General features: G+C 47.4%; 1 protein-coding gene across 1 annotated transcript in view; it reads right to left on the bottom strand.

Moving 5' to 3' along the window:
- WDR49 (WD repeat domain 49) overlaps window positions 1–13,916 on the bottom strand; it is a 723,235-nt gene that overhangs the window by 74,532 nt on the left and 634,787 nt on the right. The window lies entirely within an intron of this gene.

The raw sequence follows: 13,916 nt of genomic DNA on the forward strand, positions 1-13,916 counted from the left end.
CTTGAGTCAGGGCACCCTCTCCTGAATATCGGGCTGATTCTGAAATTAGAAAGTCGCAAAAAACAATTGTCTCTAGATGTGTCTTGCTCTCTGCTGTTACCAGTCTATTTTCCCCCCTATGATTGTGGGATACATTTTCCCCTCTGATTCTTGGGCTTCCATGCTTTGCTTCCGTAGTGGTTTCTTGGATCTCCGGAACACCTGCGGATCCCTCTCTACTCGACCTTATTATACTTTCTGTTCTTCAGCACACTCCCTCTTTCTTTCCACTCTCTATATGTTCTGCTGTATTCCTCCTCCTGTTCTCTTCCTCCTCCAATCTCTGTGTCCCTACCTTACTTTCCCCCTTTTATGTTGATCATTCTGCTGTCCTCCTTCCACCTGGATTTGCTCTCCTAATACTTGTTCCACTCAATGATTGTTCCTTCCTCCTTCTTTAAATGTTTCCTCTCCTCTCGACTTCCTTCTCCTAATGGTGTCATGCCTCTTCCCTCCCATTCTCACACTCCTCATACTCGTTCTGCTCCCTGCCCCTACTCTTCTCACTGATCTTTTATGCCCAGGCCCATGGTCGATTGATCCCCAGGAGCGGGCAAGTCATTATGGATGGAGATTTGTCTTTATGTGCCGGCCATGCCCCTGACCTCCTCTGTAAACAAGTATCTGGTCATTGGGAGTAATCAGCTAGCAGCTCAGTAGGCTGAGTGTATAAACACATAATCCACCATCTTAGAGTCAGTCGGAATTGTCATGCTGACAACCCCCCTACCTCGCCACCACCACCGCAAATACAATTGGATCTTTTTCAGGCGATGCCTTTTGAAAAACTGTGAGCTGATTTTCAAAGTCCTGAAAGTTCAAAAGTAAAGTGTAAAATAATGCGTATGCCTCACTTGAACACTTCTCTGTCTCATTTTTAATGGGGCAGTGCATGCATATTGCTTTGATGCCTACATTTCCACTCCAGCCCATTTCCAGGCTCACAGAAGGCAGAATAGGGGCACAGAGCGAAGTTAATCTCTCAGTGATGGGGGAGTGTGATGTGGGGCCTGCCGCCGGGTGCCGGACCTGGCAGGGCTTATGGAGAGCAGCGCGTGCAGGCGCTTAACAAACAGACAGACACTGTGGCTCTGGAGTCAGAGCGCGAACTGCCCTTCACGGGCTCTTCCACACCTTTATTCTCTTGTCCACATGATGCATATCACATGGCCATTACATCCCTTTCCAATTTTGGATAAACAGAACAAACAAACAAATGAGACAACAGTAGATTCTGCTTCTCTCCTGGTGGTTTTCTTCGGCCGTCTTTCAGTCATCAGTCTCGGGCGGTCAGCTTCCCACTCGTGTATAGATGCCATTCAAGATGTACCCCTGCAGTCGAGTAGATGGCACTAACCACCTTCAGAGCGAATATCGTTCTCTTCGCTCTCAGTGTGGGGTGCGTGGTTTGGGTGGACTCTTATCCTCATCACCTGGTGTCAGGTGTTCCAGAGGTGAACTGTCCTCCTGTCCCTCTTTGGGTGGTGTTTTCTCAGTCGCTGAGGGGCAGGTTTCTGCAGGGTCCAGGTTTTCTCAGGACTTTTCCCATAGGGCTGGAGGGGTCTGTCGGAAGTGAGACACATTTCGAGTCACTGTCTCGAGCTGCCGCGTGCCGGTGGCTAGTCCATGTTCCCTGTGGGTGATGGTCCAGGGGTGTGATTAGTAGGGGAGGGACATCTTCCCCTTTTGTTCTCTGTTCCTCACAAGTGCTGTGTCCCCTACTGGAAGTCACTTGTCGTGGCTCTTCTAGCTCTGTATTCTTTGGTGTTGTGTTCCTGCCTTCCTCGTTCGACTTGTTCCAGATCAACTGGTGGGGGCTTCAACAAGTGGTGTAGGCGCAGTCTAGCCTGAATGGGTAATCCAAACATCAGGGCTACGGGGTTGACTTGAGTCACTGAGTGCTGGGATTGCCGGTATGACCGGAGGAACCTGTAAAGTTAGGGTAGCCATGGTCGCCCCTTATCTTTTGCGATCCTCCCTGATTTGTTGATGGAGGCTATAAATCTTTCTGCATCAACGTTGGCTTGAGGCCAGTATGGGGTGATGTGGTGGTGCATGATTCCCAGGCTGTCGACAAATCGTTTGAAGTCTTTGCTTGTGAATGGTGGGCCGTTGTCGCTTTTTATGGAGGAGGGTATGCCGTGAATTACAAACATCTTCTGGTGCACGGTGGTGATTGATGCAGCATCTGTCGAGTTGACCAGATCGGCTTCCGGATACTGGGTGTACTTTTCGAGGCCCATTAGGAGCTATGCTTAATTGGCAATGGTGCAAAAGTCGATGCTTATGGCATCCCAGCAGCGTTCGCTTCTTGGGGGACAGGCCATGGGCTTGGGGGGACCTGGCCGGTGTGTCACCAGGCATGCCGTGCAGGTCTCGACAAGCGCCATGACTTTCTTTTGTATTTGTGGCATTCACACACGCGATTTGAGGAAGGCTTGTGTCTTCACCATCCCTTGGTAGCCTTTGTGTGCCAGTTTGGGGGCTTTCTCGTGGAGAGTGGTGGGCAGCACTATGCGATGGCCTTTGAGGATGAGGCCCTCAAGCGATACGGATAGTTCATGGCATATTCTTAACAATGCCTATATAATTTCCTGTGATTGGGGCGTCTTCTGGGCAACCACCGTGAGGAACGTTTTCCATTCGCTGGTTAGGACTGCCCTTTTGGTTAATTGGAGGCAGGGGTCTTTGTCGGCCTCCTCTGTGATTTCGGCTTGGCACAGGCTATGACTTGGCACGCGTGCTCTTCTGTCTCCTTGGCTGCTTCTTGTTCCGTAGCGGTGGCAGGTCAGGGGTGTCTCGAAAGGAAGTCTGCCAGGTTGTCGGCTCCGGCACGATATTGTACCTCAAGGTCGAACTGTTGCAGCTGTAGCATCCAGTACTCAATCCTGGCTGGGCGATGTGGTGCTGATCCTTTGAATATGGGGACAAACGGCTTGTGATCAGTCAGCACCTTCAGTGGTGTCCTGGGATGTATACATGGAAGTGCTTGCATCCCCATAGTATAGCTAATGCCTCGTTCTCTATGTGTATGTAGTTCCGTTCGATCTGCTTGCAAATGCAATGGGAACAATGGTTCCGTCTTTATCTATTTGTGTGAGGACTGCTCCGAGTCCTACTGGGCTGGCATCCACTAGTAGCTATGTCGTGAGTGTTGTGTCGAAGAACACCATGGTGGCATCACTGGATAGAGAGTCTTTGATCTTCTGGAATGCATTTTCTTGGGTTTTTCTAAACTCCCAGGTCGTTTTCGCTTTTATGTGTTCCCACAGTGGGGTGGCGATGGTGGCCAGGTCGGGGACGAATAGCCTGCACTATGTCGCCATACCTAGGAAGCTCCGGACTTCTGTTGCTGTGGTCAGCGCTTGCGTATTCTTGATGTCCTCTACTTTTCCTGGGTCTGGTGACACACCTTTTCCGTTGAAAACGTAACCGAAAAAGCTCAGTGTGGATTTTCCAAATTCACTTTTCTTCGTGTAGCTTTAGTCCTGACACTTCTAAATGCTGTAATGTGGCTGCTAGCTGGCTGTTGTTTTCTTTCTTGGTTTTGCCGTAGACCAAGATGTCATCACTGACATTTGTGACACCCGGGAGATCTTGGAGTAGCTTGTTGGAAAACTTTGGCCGCTGATGGTATGACGAAGTTGAGACAGCGGTACCTTCTCAGCCACAGATGTGATGAAAATGTTGTGATGTAGCGTGATTCTTTCTCCAGGTGAATTTGATGGTAGCCTGACCATAAGTCCAGCTTGCTAAAGATGGTGGCGCTTGTCAGATTCACAATCAGCTTGTCTATCGTGGGTGTAATGCGTCTTTCTCTCCCTAACACCACATTCGGCAGGCGCATGTCGATGCATAAATAAACAAGAAGATGTGGGTAACGCGGGACAAATTGCTGAGACACTCAAGCAAAACAAGTACCCATCGTATGGGAGCCCAAATGAGGGGATAGGCCAGGTCAAGGATAATAAAATCAATTAATCTTTATTGTTTACATATCAAATCACATAACATATGGTACTGAATCCATCATAAAACAGTATAAAAACAGACAATCAAAATGGAATATATACAGATAAAGTGCATGACAACCACCTAAACTCCCTGCAATGCAGGATGAATACAAAGTGCAAAGTGCAATAGCCCCCCCAGGGAGAAAGGAAAGGGGAAACCAATCTACCAGGGAGGATCAGAGCAGATTGAAAAGGGGCAAAGAGTGAGAAGGGGAGCATAAGAATAAAAAAAGGGATACCTAAGTAAGGTCCTAATACTAACCCCAATCTCGAAATGCATGCACAGTCCAAAAAACAATTCTGAGTCTAGCTGCAACTATTCCAACAATTAGGAATAGAAAATAAGAAAAATTTGAGAAATGCTAAAATTACAAAATTACGACACCTCTCCAGTATCATATTCTAAAGTGACAGAAATTATATATACAGCTTAATGGACAAGCTTGCAGTGCAAGATTTGTAAAAGGTGCCACCTGCAAAGCTTGTCACCATTTCGACCTAAACAGTCAACCACCGGCACCTAGTGTGACTTCCACCATTCTCACGTGTCACACTGGTGTCACGATTGGGTAGTTTCGACGACCTCAAAAATTGTCTAAGGCATCCGTCTCTTTTCGAAAAAAGAGAGAGGGATGGCTTGACAGTCGTCTTCCTCAGGACAGGACGAAAATGGTTGTAAAATATAGGAACAGCAATGGATTTATATGGTCAACGGAAAGGCATCTTGAAATTGATCCTTGTGTCCTTCGATGACCAGATTCTTCTTTTATGTATGTATATAGTCCTTGGGTTCCTTCTTTATCCAGTTCTTCACTTTTGGAAATGGAAAAAAACCCAAATCCTCCTGGGTACAAACATAGGAAAGAGTGAGCCCCTCAGTGATGGGGTATTATGGTGTCTTGATGGAGTGAAATGCACTTCATTGAAGAAAAGAATTCAATCTTGCCTCCACCAGCAAGATAGCTGCCGGCTTGTTCATGGTAGAAAAATGCATCTGCTCTGCGGGGCACTCGCTCACTCAGTCGCAAGCACCGGTATACGGGACCATGTACGAGTCTGCGTGTAGTTGGTTCCGACGGTCCTCGCGTGTATCTCGAATGTTTGGAAGCCCTTTCCCTCCCTATCACCACATTCGGCAGGCACATGTCGATGCACATGCACACCGCCTGGGGGGGGTTTGGGCTTCGCTGTCACCAGCATGGGCGATACCCGGGGGGTGGGGCCGGTGGTCTTTTCAATAATACGGAGGTCTTCAAGTTTGTTTAGTTCCTCTTCGACCGCTGCCCTCATGTGGAAGGGGATTCTCCAAAACCGTACTGTTTGTGGCTCTATTGTGGGGTCGATGTGGAGCTTTACTGACCTTTCTTTTAGGCATCCAATCCATCAAACAAATTCCTGTGCTTTGCTAGCAGGTGATCAATTTCCTTGGACTGCATTGCAAAGTTGAACTGTATGAGTTCTAGTCGTTCTGCTTTTGGGCAACTGAGCAGGGTCTCAATTCCTGCGTCTACAATGTAGAGGCGAGTTTTGCAGCTCTTCCCATGATGTGTGAGAACAGTCTTGAAGTACCCCACAATGGGGAGAGGCTTTTTGCAGCCATACGCATATAGCAGCACCGGTCTCCATTGCAGGGGGGTCTGGGATCGAGCTTATCGAACCTGGTGGCCGACAGGACATTTACCATGATCCCTGTTTCGATCCTCATCATCACACGGATGTCTCCTACTGCCACGGTGCAGCTGCAGCATGATTTGCTGTCACTGGTTTGCTTACCGTGTGTGGGTTTGACTGCTGATATCATGTGAACCTTTTCCCACCAGGGGTTACCATGCCTGTTGGCGCGACTTGGGGACTGTTACCAGCTCAATTTTTCCATCATCGTTGCTGGCGCTGTCGGTGTCTTCCCCTTCGATTGCTCGGGCCCGACCTTTCCTGGTTTCTCTGCCTTTACCTGGTTGTCTCCGCTGTCGGTTTTCGTGCTGTCTTGACTGGCCTGGTTGTGTGTTGCGGGCCTTCCGTCATTCTTCCAGTCTGAATTGTTCATCCAGGGCAAGTGATCTTTGGCCTTCTGAGAGCTTAGGCACACCGATGCGTAATGGCTTACCTTTCCACACTTGTAGCAGGTTGTGCCGTACGCAGGGCAGGGTTCACCCTTGTGCTGCTGTTCGCCAGACCACAGGCAATTCTTCAAACGATTAGCTGATTGCCCTTGTTGGGGTCTGTGTTGCCGCAGGGCATTGACTGTGGTCATGCTGTTGCATGGCGTTTCGGTGTTCAGTGGCAGGCGGCTGATTATTTGCTCCATCTCTGACACATGCTCGTCCGTGCTTTCCCACAGTCACCCCATGGACAGGATGGTGCCCAGCGGGAGATTTGTCTCCAAGAGGATGGATCTCCTGAGCTTGCACGAGGACAGGCCATGTATTACCTGCTGCCTCACCACAAATTCTTCGTCCAGGAAGTGACAGCTCATGGCCATCTCTCACAGTCGGCTATGGAAGTCGTTGCTGCCTTACTGTGGCCATTGTCTGGCTTCGATCATTTGGAATCTTTCAAAATCAGGGCTGACCTTAGGTTTGAACTTCCTGGTGAGGATGTCTTTTGCCGTCTCGTAGTCATCCTGTGTGCCTTGGTTTGGGAGTGCGTTGAACAGTCGAAGGGCCATGGTGCCCAGGTTGAGCATGAGGAAGGATCTTTTCTTCTCTTCACTGGTGATGTCGCGTGCCCTGATGCTCAGCTCGAACTGCTGGATCCAGAGCTCCCAGCAGAGACCTGTCCGGGGCCCAAAGGGTTGAAAAGGTTGCATGAAGGTTCCCTGCATGGTGTCCAGACATGTGCTGGTGTCAGGATTCTGGCCCTGTTGCCTCTGTGGCGTTGCTGTGGGGTATTCCTCCTTGTTGCGAGGTGTATAGAGTGTACCTGGTGTGTGTCCTGGCTTGTGCCTTGGTGTCTCTGTTGTGTGTGCCCAGCAGCACCGTCGGGACAGGGTGCCAACTTGGTGGTCCTTGCCATGTGTAGGCGCTGCCACAGGTGGCTACAGGAAAGGAGGACCCCTGCTGGGAGGGGCGCAGACTGGGGCATGGGCCTGGTTTCGAGTGGTGACAGCCTGCTGTGGGTTCTACAGGGCTAGAGGCGTTGTCTTGGACCTTCGGTGCTCCTCAGAGCCTTTTGTGTCTGTGCCACAGCACAAGGAATGTCTTTTACTGCTGGGGCCGTGCTTCTTGTGTGTCTTGAGCCCTTGTGCTGGGGCTGGGGAACCAGCACGGGAATATGCAGCCAGGGGCATTGTCTAGGGCTCTGGGGATCCCTCTGTGCTTACGCCGTGAGAATTGCCACCTGTGGAGCGTTCTGTACTTTCCCAGGCATGACCCACGTTTTTATTGGGCCATGTGCTGTGCCGAGGGACTTCGTCGTGTGGTGGGAATGGAGCCAGAGGGATGCAGTATTGTTTTTCGTTTCTTTGGCGCGTGACGCAGACGGCACACTTACTTTGTGTTTTTTTTCTTTTTCTCTGCCGACGCCCAGGCACCTGACTGAAAAGGGCTCGCCTCTCATGCAGTTGGAGTGCCGTTACAGGTCGTCAGATTGACGCTGCCCAGGCACTTCAAACGGGGCGAGACACAAGCCAGCGAGCCCTGAGGGTGTGCCTGGGACACGGTATGGGTCGGGCTTGACCCGCTGCTGTGGGGCTGTGCTGGGTGGGCATCCGTCCCCCACCTCGTCGCCAGTGTGATGTGGGGTCTGCCGCCGGGTGCCGGTCCCGGCAGGGATTTTGGAGCGTAGCACTAGCAGGCACGTAACAAAGGGACACAGACACCATGACTTTTCCCACACATTTATTCTCTTGTCCACGTGATGCATATCACGTGGCCATCACCCCCTCCACTCTACTTTCCCTCTCTGTCTTGGGCCAGTACTTCGTTTTTTTCATGCAGGTGTAAAATGAATAGCTCCTATGGAATCCACCGCGAAATAGCAGGCAGATTCCACAGCATTTACCATTTTGCAAAAGGGAGCATAAAACTGAAGAGTAAAGGCAATTTCGCCTTGTTTTAGTCTTCTGTTTTTGCATTCTTCCTCGTAAATGTTGAAAACTTCATGCTAGGGCCCCAATTGCAGGTAAGTGCTAACATTACTTCTCCGCCTTCAAATACTAATATGGTTTAACATCAGCATGTATTTATTTGTTGGATTAAAGTAATGGATTCCAATGAAATCTGCTTGAATTTAGCACCTGCTAAACACGGACGGATTCCATAGGAATCCATGGTAAATGCAGTCTGCAAAGACAACTGGAGGAGGCACTAGGGTTACATTTCCTCCCCAAAAGTGTGGCTCCGGATACAGATGGGAGATGCCCAGAAGAACCTTGTTCGTAAAAAACGACCCACCATCATAATCAACAGTCTAAACATGCCCTTTACAAAGGTTACCCGCAATGTCCTTTGTGGGCAATGACGCTTCGACTCTGGTCATTCAGTTTTGCGGAAGTTAGGGTGACATGTTGCCTAATGGTTCTATCCACATCACTGCAGTAGGTTTCTTGGTGGAAACCAGCATCAATTTAGCATCCAGACACGGTAATTGCTGTTGTCAGCTCAGCTGAGAGAAAAAAACGAATTGTGGCCAGCAGATGTGTAGACCCGCCTATTCAGACGCAGTGCCCTAATCAATTAATTTGGAACCTCTGCTATGGTTCTTGTTACCAACGAAATAATCTTAGGAAAGATGCGGCTGAGGTCAGGTCTCAATACATAACGTATGGGAGTCAGGGATGCGCTCCGCCAGGTAGTCTGAGAGAAGACACATGACCTTCACCCCTTCAGTATCCTAAAATCTTAGGCACTGTAGATCTCCAGAGGACCTCTTTGACATTTCCCACATACCTTATGCCAAGACACCCCTGCATAATTATACAGTGTTTTCTCTAGTTATAATCGATTAGGTTCCGAGGCTGTGATATTTATTTCCTTGACTGCCTCCTCTCCTGCCCTTTTAACCCTATTGTGGTGTCAAGCGTTTTCTTTTGCCTGTGGAACATTACAGAACCACATTCAATAAATGAATAAATATTGTATTGCTTTATGTGTTGTTTGTAACAGACTAGATTGCAATTGCTTCAAAGAGTGGTGGATGGTGGAGGTCACTCATTTAAGCATTTGCATTTAAGCAATTGTACCCATAGTTATCCAATGCCTACAACCCTACCCTTGACAGTGCCTTAGTCCTGCGGTTCGCCGCCTGATCCTCAGACTGCAAACCAATCAACTTCCCCTATGGATCTTCCAGGGTTATTTTGGACTTATTGTCTAAACTCTGAATTGGAATCCCTCCACAATTCGCTGTATTGGCTTTGGCGTCATATTGAAAATGTATTCCCTGTAAAGACGCCCTGAATATATACTACTCCATCTTATTGTGCTTTCATGCCTGATTTTTTAGCCCTGTGCCTTCAAATCTCTTTATTCTACAACAGGGCTGATGCTCATAATCACTGCCTTAGGTGTGTTGTTATGCCCTATAAGGATATGCTAAACAATGTAAACCTTATGAGATTGTGTGTAAATTGTATGTAAATTGTATGCACACTATGTAATTTAGGGTAATTTTAAGTAATTATACGCATCTTTAGGCATTTTATTTAAATCTATGAAATTCTACGCTTGTCTTATGGGCTGCCTCGTTATCTTTCGAAGAGCAATCTCTCTGTGAGTACTCACATGACTGAACTCCAGGAAGTAGCCTAACGAAGTTGCTAGAAGTTTTATGAATTGCCATGAATAATGAACTTGTGATTTTAACCTTAAATTGAATGATATGTAAAATTGAAATGGAATAATATGTTTATTTTGTAAAGATTCTTTGGAATCACATACAAATAAATAATAATAATTTAAGCACTTTGGCTATGGTCTATGGCTCCATCAAGGGCGATGTATGGGTGGAGGTTGAAGGTTAATCATTCTCATAGGGGAAAGCAGTTAGGGTACATTCTAATAGAAAGTACAAAACTAATCCTATAAGGCAACATTCCCAAACCTAATAGGGGTGGAGAGTTCAGGGCGGAGGGCAAATGAGGTATGGGAGGGAGGCGTTGAAGGTTCTTTCACATTTATGCTAAATAGGGCTTGTCCTAGGCCTTCAGTGGAAAAATATTGAAAATTACGAACACATTTATGTCATTTTCAGGGAAATTAATGCATTACAGGGCTTGCAGTATGCTACTTATTCGTTATGGGTAGGTTGCTCAGCCGGTAGGAAGAGCCCTTTTTGTGCGGCTGATATATATAATATATTCAGTAAAAAAACTTTGTTAAAGGGACGTTACGGTTAAGTTGCGCTACTAAAAACCTATGAAATTCAGTGAAAAAACTTTGTTAAAGGGAAGTTATGGTTCAAAGTAAAACCGAAAACCCCCTGAAATTCGGCAGTTATGGTAAGATAAGCAACCATAACTCGCACCGCCACCGTGCACTGCTAACACTAACACCCAGGACATCAAAGATGACATCACAAATGTCATTGATGACATCACTGATGACATCACATGTCTGGCTCCCTCTTTTTTCTTTACTGATATATCTAGGACAGTTACAATCAGGAACTACAAATTCACTATACTATAATACAAAGTACTATGTTTGTAGACTTATACTACAAATATGTTCTTACAGTAATTCACTTAGGGTCCACTCAAAGCATATGAACCAAGGGAGAAAACACAGACTTGGAAGACAACAATGCTTTCTATGTATTAAGATGATTATTACGGTTATCAACACTGTGTTATAGTTCTGTTGTTTTTTTATTACTGTACTTTCCCTGAATATGCTCATATTTGTACACATTGCACGTACACTACTTTCATTAGGGTCTAGTCACAATATGTGATAGTTATACATAGGGAAGTAGTAGCTTTGAAGCAGAGCAATCATTTCTGTACATGAAGATAATCAGTTACGTTATGAAAATTGTCAGGTAATACTGCTGTTTTTTTGTTTACTTCACTTTCCCTGTATATGCTCTATTTGTATGTGTTATTGTCTGTTTGTGTTTGGTGTGCAGTAATGCAATAATGTAGTAATTGGGTTTTATTAGCTATCTATTACATGTTTCACATTATGCAAAACTCTAATAAAAAAGCAGTTATCATTTCAGTATTCAACATGGCAAGATTATGAACATTGCACCTTCATCATTTATACTGCACACACTGCTTATGTTTCTGCATGAATAGCTTAGTATACTGGATAGAACTTCATAATAGAATGCTATTTATATCAACACATTCCTTAATACAGTAATTAGCTCATGATATTTAATCCAATAATCTTTGACACTTTTTTAATTAACATTACACTAAGAATCCCTTGTACAGACTTTTCATGAAAGGTAAATGCACATGTGATGTCATCAGCGATGTCATCAATGACATTTGTGATGTCATCTTTGATGTCCTGGGTGTTAGTGTTAGCAGTGCACGGTGGCGGCGCGAGTTATGGTTGCTTATCTTACCATAACTGCCGAATTTCAGGGGGTTTTCGGTTTTACTTTGAACCATAACGTCCCTTTAATAACGTTTTTTCACTGAATTTCATAGGTTTTTAGTAGCGCAACTTAACCATAACATCCCCTTAACAAAGATTTTTTACTGAATTTCATAGGTTTTTAGTAGCACAACTTAACCATAACGTCCCTTTAACAAAGTTTTCTTACTGAATTTCATAGTTTTTTAGTAGCACAACTTAACAACAATAACTTTGACTTTATGTACATATAATATGGAACATACTGAACCCTTTCTACTGAATTTGACGGTCCGCAGACATGTTTGGACAACAGTACCACCACCTAAAAACTCTGGGGAGGTATGTGTAATAGTTATATCATAACATAGGAACATTTAACAAATTCACAAAGCAACACACATACAAAGTATATGTAGTAATACTTAAAAAATGTTACCCATATATGTAACACACTAACCATTCATGTAAATACAATGGCCCTCATTACGACCCTGGCGGAAAGCGACTGACCGGAGCGCCACAGCGTAAATAGCGTTTCCGCCATTGCACGAAGGAGCAAAGTGCGGCCCATTCCGACCCATCGGGCACGAGCACCACGCCACGGCGGAAGTGCAAAGTCCGCGATGGCGGAAATGACCCCAAAACGGCCCACACCGCCGCCGTACGGCGCCCTAGGTGCAATACCGCCACCCCTCTTAGCGGTCACCGCAGTGTGCGCCTACCGGAAAGTACGGTGACCGGAAATATACGGAAACGGAAGTTAAAACATGGGCCCGGAACGGGAAACATCCCGGCGTACACCTATAAAAACACTAAAACCACACAACCACTAAAATCACTACCCTGAAACACACCCCAACCCGTCAACCACCCTAGCGAAACCAAGAAAAATGGGAAAAGTAGCGAAGAAAGCGTGCGACCGCAAGCGGCAGGTCCACTTCTCCCGTGAGGAACTCACCGTGCTAACAGAGACCCTCCAGGAGAATGCTGCCGTCGTCTTCTCCACGCAAATGACCAGGACGGCACTTGCAAACAAGAAGGCCATATGGGCTCTGGTGGCACAGCGGGTAAGTGCGGTGGGGACCGCACCCCGCACCCCACAGCAATGCCGCAAGCGATGGGACGACCTGCGGATACGCGTCCGCAGCATACTCTCTGCCAACCGCAACATTGCCACAGCCACCGGGGGAGGTCCTGAATCACCCATCAAGTTGACCCCCTGGGTAGAAATCTGTGCCTCCACCATCGGAATGGAGAGCATAGAGGGAGTCGGAGGGATGGAGAAAGGAGTGCAGACATCCGAAGATTCAGGTAGGTGGGCCAGATAAAACAATGCCAAATCCACACAGTCCATCCATGTGAAGTACCATGCGTCCACATAGTGCAACAGAAACACATGTCCAGGAGAACGTCCACACACATCGGCCTGATAGCACACGTTAAAACCCACAATAAATACATAAATAATTAAAAACCCCTAATACACGCACTACACGTGCAGCAGGCACACCCTAACTGCAGGCTGCCAAACAACTGCACCCTCACTCCACACACAAATCAAAGCACCTCCAAGGCCCCGACCCAAATCACCCTCAGGTACCACCCCAAAGCATGTGATACAATGCCATTCCAATTCCCACAGACCCATCAATAACCCTCGCCCTCCTTTACTCCACCACAGGGTCCGATCCAAACGACGAGCTACAGGACACCCCTACCAGCACACCTGCAAAGAGGGCCAAGACCAACGGCCAGAGACCCTCCACCTCAGCTGCACGCATCAAGACACGGCAGCAGCACAAATCAGGTGGCAGCACAGAGGAGGGAACATCAACAGGCACCCCAGCAGCCAGCATGCCCACAACACCACCACCACAGGTCCCCCCAATGGATGCCACAGAAGGCACTGCCTCTGGTGGCAGCAGCACCATAGGTGACACCCCATTGATGGCAGCATGCTCGGACACAGAAAACGGGGATGCCGAAGTCAGATCCATCCATGACCTGTCCCAATCCCCCTGTCTGTCCCATCCCGTACAACATGAGGATACCACGCAGGGGCACCCACAAGACGACGACTGGCCATCCCCCACAAGCCCTGTGGCAAGGCAACATGAGGACAACAGCCCCTCTGTGAAACCCCCGCAAATGGCCATGGCCCAGCAGAGGCAACAGTCCCTCGACCAGTTGATCGAACAACAGCAGCAACTGGCCACACTCCTCAAGGACCATGCCGATGAATGTGGGTGCACTAAGGCAGACATAGAAACATCAACTGAGACACTTAGGGCAGAAATGGAGAGAGGTACAGAGACGCTAAGGGCACAAATTGAGA

The sequence above is a fragment of the Ambystoma mexicanum genome, chromosome 10, assembly GCF_040938575.1.
Source record: "Ambystoma mexicanum isolate Mex_15411 chromosome 10, UKY_AmexF1_1, whole genome shotgun sequence".
NCBI lineage: Eukaryota > Metazoa > Chordata > Amphibia > Caudata > Ambystomatidae > Ambystoma > Ambystoma mexicanum.